The sequence below is a fragment of the Chiloscyllium plagiosum genome, unplaced genomic scaffold, assembly GCF_037043375.1.
Source record: "Chiloscyllium plagiosum isolate Xiang-an unplaced genomic scaffold, Cpla_swu_hap1 HiC_scaffold_20, whole genome shotgun sequence".
NCBI classification, from domain to species: Eukaryota; Metazoa; Chordata; class Chondrichthyes; order Orectolobiformes; family Hemiscylliidae; genus Chiloscyllium; species Chiloscyllium plagiosum.
Window position 1 is genome coordinate 7,164,963 of NW_028270158.1, and position 6,037 is coordinate 7,170,999.

Here is a 6,037-nt window from a genome sequence, read left to right on the forward strand (position 1 = left end):
GGTGGGAAGTCATGTTGAGGTTGTACTGGACACTGGTGAGGCCTCTTTTGGAATACTGTGTCCAGTTCTGGTTGCCCTGGTAAGGAAGGATATTACTCAATTGGAGAGGGTTCAGAAGAGATTTACCAGGATGTTGCCAGAAATGGAGGGTTTGAGTTACAGGAGCATAGGAGGTTGAGGGGTGCTCTTATAGAGGTTTATAAAATCATGAGGGGCATGGATAAGGTGCATGGTCGTTGACTTTTCCCTAGGGTGGGAGAGTTCAAGACTAGGGGTCACATTTTTAAGGTGAGAGGAGATAGATTTAAAACAGACCTGGAGGCAACTTTTTTTTAACACAGTGATTGGTTCGCGTGTGAAATGAACTTCCAGAGGAAGTGGGGAGTGTGGGTACAGTGACAACATTTCAAGGACTTTTGGATTAGCACACAAATAGGAAAGTGTTTGGAGGGAAGTGGGCCAAGAGCAGGCAGGCGGGACTAGTTTAGTTTGGGGTTATGGTTGGCAGAGACTGGTTGGTCTGAAGGGTCCGTGCTGTCTAACTCGATGACTAAGACCACGTTCTGAGATGGGGGTACCTGCAAACACGGTTTAGACTCTGATTACAGTGTGAGAGATGCCCATGAACGAAACCATAATTGGCGTTCAGATTTCCTGAATTATTTGCTCTCAGTTGGCAGAGAGGTTATGATTTCCCGTTTTGGGTCATCGTCGGTGATTCCTGATCAGTGGTAAACATGGAGAACAGGAGTTGGGTAAAGTCGGAGCTTGGCTCACTTTGGAAGGTAACATAGTCCTTGCGTCAGCAGAGAGCACAAGTGGAGATGTCCCTGAACAAAGCAGCTCAGAGAGAAAGAGAGCGCGGGGCGGGAGTGCATGGTGTGGGGGAGCAGGGCTAGCTTATTTCTTTACAGACACTTGCAATAACCTTGAAGTGAGGCAGTCCTGCTTCCTTCAGCCTGGTAGAGTAGAGGGGGCGGGATGAGGAATGCTCTGTTCAACAGGGCCAGCGATTCTTGCCTTTCTCAGGCAGACATTCGGCCCTCCTGGTTCTAGCACCAATTTCATAAAAAGGATAAAGCAGCAGCTGATCTGGGAGAGGGCACCGTGTGGAGTGAAACTCATTGAGTTTAGCAAAGGAGCTGCATACACAGGGCTCAAAATAATCTTATGTTTTATGGTTAAACTAAACTGATTCTCCTTCCATTTAAAGAGATCCCAGAATGGTATTTGTACATAACAAATTTAAGGACATCGTAAATTAACTTTGTAAATGTGTAGCATGGGGTTTAGCTAGAAGTATTCCATTAGCATTCCTCACTCACATCAAGTATTAGGTAGATAACCCATAGGTGACATTGTGTGCACCAAATTGTTGATGACTGGTATTAGCAGTTATCGGAGTGTCAGTATTAATAGGAACGAGAGCACTTTGGAATTTATTTCAACATGTTCCCCCCCCCCCACCCACCCACCACTCCTCTCCTCCCCAGCAATTCTCAGGAGGCCCAATAGAAGGTGGGAGATTTCTTTTCAATGAGAGAAAAGAGGTTGAATAAGCTTTTCATTCCTGAGTATTATTAATGATGACACCAGTTTTACGAAGATGAATCCGTAGGGGTGAGAAAAGCAAGGAGTGAGCAAACAGAAGGATTCCTGACAATTGGCTGCTGTTGCCTTTTCTGCAGAGTGATCAATGCTAAGCTAAACCTCGATGATTGGAATACTTTCTAATCGAGACAGGTTGTTCCTTTCTAAGAGGGTGGCACGGTGGGTCAATGGTGGGCACTGCTGTCTCACAGAGCCAGGGAGCTGGGTTCGAATCCACCCTCAGGTGACCGTCTGTGTGGAGTTTGTGCAGTCTCCTCGTGTCTGGGTGATTTGGAGATGTCGGTGTTGGACTGAGGTGTACAAAGTTAAAAATCACACAACACCAGGTTATAGTCCAACAGGTTTAATTGGAAGCACTAGCTTTCGGAGTGACGCTCCTTCATCAGGTGATTGCGGAGGGCTCGATCGTAACACAGAATTTACTAAATTCTGTGCCTTAGAATTGTGTCCTCCACTATCACCTGATGAAGGAGCAGCGCTCCGAAAGCTAGTGCTTCCAATTAAACCTGTTGGACTATAACCTGCTGTGTGTGTGGATTTCCTTTGGATGCTCCAGTTTCCTCCCACAGTCCAAAGATGTGCAGGTTAGGGTGAATTGGCCATGCTAAATTGCCCATAGTGTTCAGGGATGTGTAGGTTAGATGCATTCGTCAGGAGTAAATGTAGGGGAATGTGTTTGGATGGGATTCTCTTTAGAGGGTCGGTGCGGACTTGTTGGGCTGAAGGGTGTGTTTCCACACTGTAGGGATTCTGGTCCAGAAGGTCTTGAAATAAAGTTCGACGATCTACTCATTTATTTCATCTTGATTCTGAGAAAAAGTACCTTTCCAAAAGTTCATTCGGTGAATTGAGGGGAGCTGAACCCTGGTTGAAAGCCAAATCCTTTTGGTCCAGCCCTTAGAAATTCAGTTTCCTTTGGTGCTGACCAAGTCCTTTTCTGTTTTTGCATGGCCTCTCGAAAAGGTAACATCTGTGTAAATGAAATCATTCCAGACAGATAGAGCACAAAACCAGTGAAAAGGCTGAACCCCTGATGGAGTGTGAGGAATCCCCCTGGGCCCGTTTGTATATGTCTGGGTCTCCGTAGGCAATGAACTTCGTTGCTTTGTGTTCTCTTATTTAGTTACCAGCACACTGCTAACATCCTCCAATCTCGAAACAGTGACTGGGTCAGTGTCAATGGTTCCCATTCCCAGGTGTGCAATTCCTTTTCTAACGTTGTTGACAAACACTTTGATCTGTGTGATCCTTTATCAAGTGAAAGAATCTGGAGGATTTATTTATGACACTAACAAATATCTGATGTCATACAGTTTTGAAATAACTTTAAGTGTATTAGCATAATTATTTTGGTATGTATATTGTCTTGTGAACTGCTGTTGATGAGCTAGTAAAAACAATACATAATTTATGATGTCATCGATTGTCTTGGTTCAGATATTTCGAGTTCTGTTTCCACTATGATGTTAAAATTATGTTTGTAACGAAATCTTGCAATGTATTTATTGAATTAAAATTTAAAATTTCTTACTTGGCAATAAAACTTATACAACTAACTATGTCTGCATTAGGATTTATTTGCTTTATTATTTGTTTGAGGGTCCTGTTTAGTGAGATTCATTGATGTTAGCCGCACTAAGCCCAGGGCTTATGCCCGAAACGTCGATTCTCCTGTTCCCTGGATGCTGCCTGACCTGCTGCGCTTTTCCAGCAACACATTTCCAGCACTAAGCCCATAGCAAAGGCATTGAGGAGAGTGGGGAAGGAATGGCTTACTGACAACATTGATATAAATCATTTCTCAAAAAGCAACACCTATCCCTGTGGATTTTGTTCCTTTCAAATAACCGGAAGATTAGAGATGGTTTCAGACTCAGCTAGTCCCAGGAAGCGGAGCTCAGTACTTTATTTCAGAATTGCAGCTTCCCAGTTTTTCCCACCATTTCCAATGGCGATGTGGTGATGGCAGCTGCCTGAGCTGACCGGCTGCAGCCCTGATGTCAGTACAGCGAGACTGCCTCTCGATTGGACCGATAGGCTGAGGAGTGGCAGCTGGAGTTTGAATTGGATAGGTGCACGGTATTGCTCAGTGACACTGTACTGTGTAATCCTGCTGGGACTCTGTGACACTGTACTGTGTAATCCTGCTGGGACTCAGTGACACTGTACAGTGTAATCCTGCTGGGACTCTGTGACACTGTACTGTGTAATCCTGCTGGGACTCAGTGACACTGTACTGTGTAATCCTGCTGGGACTCTGTGACACTGTACTGTGTAATCCTGCTGGGACTCAGTGACACTGTACAGTGTAATCCTGCTGGGACTCTGTGACACTGTACTGTGTAATCCTGCTGGGACTCTGTGACACTGTACTGTGTAATCCTGCTGGGACTCTGTGACACTGTACTGTGTAATCCTGCTGGGACTCAGTGACACTGTACTGTGTAATCCTGCTGGGACTCCGTGACACTGTACAGTGTAATCCTGCTGGGACTCCGTGACACTGTACAGTGTAATCCTGCTGGGACTCCGTGACACTGTACAGTGTAATCCTGCTGGGACTCCGTGACACTGTACAGTGTAATCCTGCTGGGACTCCGTGACACTGTACAGTGTAATCCTGCAGGGACTCAGTGACACTGTACAGTGTAATCCTGCAGGGACTCAGTGACACTGTACAGTGTAATCCTGCAGGGACTCTGTGACACTGTACTGTGTAATCCTGCTGGGACTCTGTGACACTGTACAGTGTAATCCTGCTGGGACTCAGTGACACTGTACAGTGTAATCCTGCAGGGACTCAGTGACACTGTACAGTGTAATCCTGCTGGGACTCAGTGACACTGTACTGTGTAATCCTGCTGGGACTCAGTGACACTGTACAGTGTAATCCTGCAGGGACTCTGTGACACTGTACTGTGTAATCCTGCTGGGACTCAGTGACACTGTACTGTGTAATCCTGCTGGGACTCAGTGACACTGTACTGTGTAATCCTGCTGGGACTCAGTGACACTGTACAGTGTAATCCTGCTGGGACTCCGTGACACTGTACAGTGTAATCCTGCTGGGACTCCGTGACACTGTACAGTGTAATCCTGCAGGGACTCAGTGACACTGTACAGTGTAATCCTGCAGGGACTCAGTGACACTGTACAGTGTAATCCTGCAGGGACTCTGTGACACTGTACTGTGTAATCCTGCTGGGACTCTGTGACACTGTACAGTGTAATCCTGCTGGGACTCAGTGACACTGTACAGTGTAATCCTGCAGGGACTCAGTGACACTGTACAGTGTAATCCTGCTGGGACTCAGTGACACTGTACTGTGTAATCCTGCTGGGACTCAGTGACACTGTACAGTGTAATCCTGCTGGGACTCAGTGACACTGTACAGTGTAATCCTGCTGGGACTCAGTGACACTGTACTGTGTAATCCTGCTGGGACTCTGTGACACTGTACAGTGTAATCCTGCTGGGACTCAGTGACACTGTACAGTGTAATCCTGCTGGGACTCAGTGACACTGTACAGTGTAATCCTGCTGGGACTCTGTGACACTGTACAGTGTAATCCTGCTGGGACTCAGTGACACTGTACTGTGTAATCCTGCTGGGACTCCGTGACACTGTACTGTGTAATCCTGTTGGGACTCAGTGAAACTGTACAGTGTAATCCTGCTGGGACTCCGTGACACTGTACTGTGTAATCCTGCTGGGACTCAGTGACAGTGTACAGTGTAATCCTGCTGGGACTCTGTGACACTGTACAGTGTAATCCTGCTGGGACTCCGTGACACTGTACTGTGTAATCCTGCTGGGACTCCGTGACACTGTACTGTGTAATCCTGCTGGGACTCCGTGACACTGTACTGTGTAATCCTGCTGGGACCCAGTGACACTGTACTGTGTAATCCTGCTGGGAGACAGTGACGCTGTACGTTGTAATCCTGCTGGGACTCATGGACGCTGTACGGTGTAATCCTGCTGGGACTCCGTGACACTGTACTGTGTAATCCTGTTGGGACTCAGTGACACTGTACTGTGTAATCCTGCAGGGACTCAGTGACACTGTACTGTGTAATCCTGCTGGGACTCAGTGACACTGTACTGTGTAATCCTGCTGGGACTCTGTGACACTGTACTGTGTAATCCTGTTGGGACTCATGGACGCTGTACGGTGTAATCCTGTGGTGAGGTTGCTTTTTGCTTCGGGACAGACCCTCAGCTCCTGACAGGAGCAGGCAGACTCTCACCTCAGCTCTCCTTCACCTTACTCACTTACCTGGCACCTGCTTGGATACCTTTCACCACAAATGATTGTGCTCCTGTTCTCCTGTTCACTACCCTGTCTACCTGCAACGCAACTTTCAAAGACAGGTGTCTCTGTTTGACAACACCACACAGGGTCCTCCCATTAACTGTGTAAG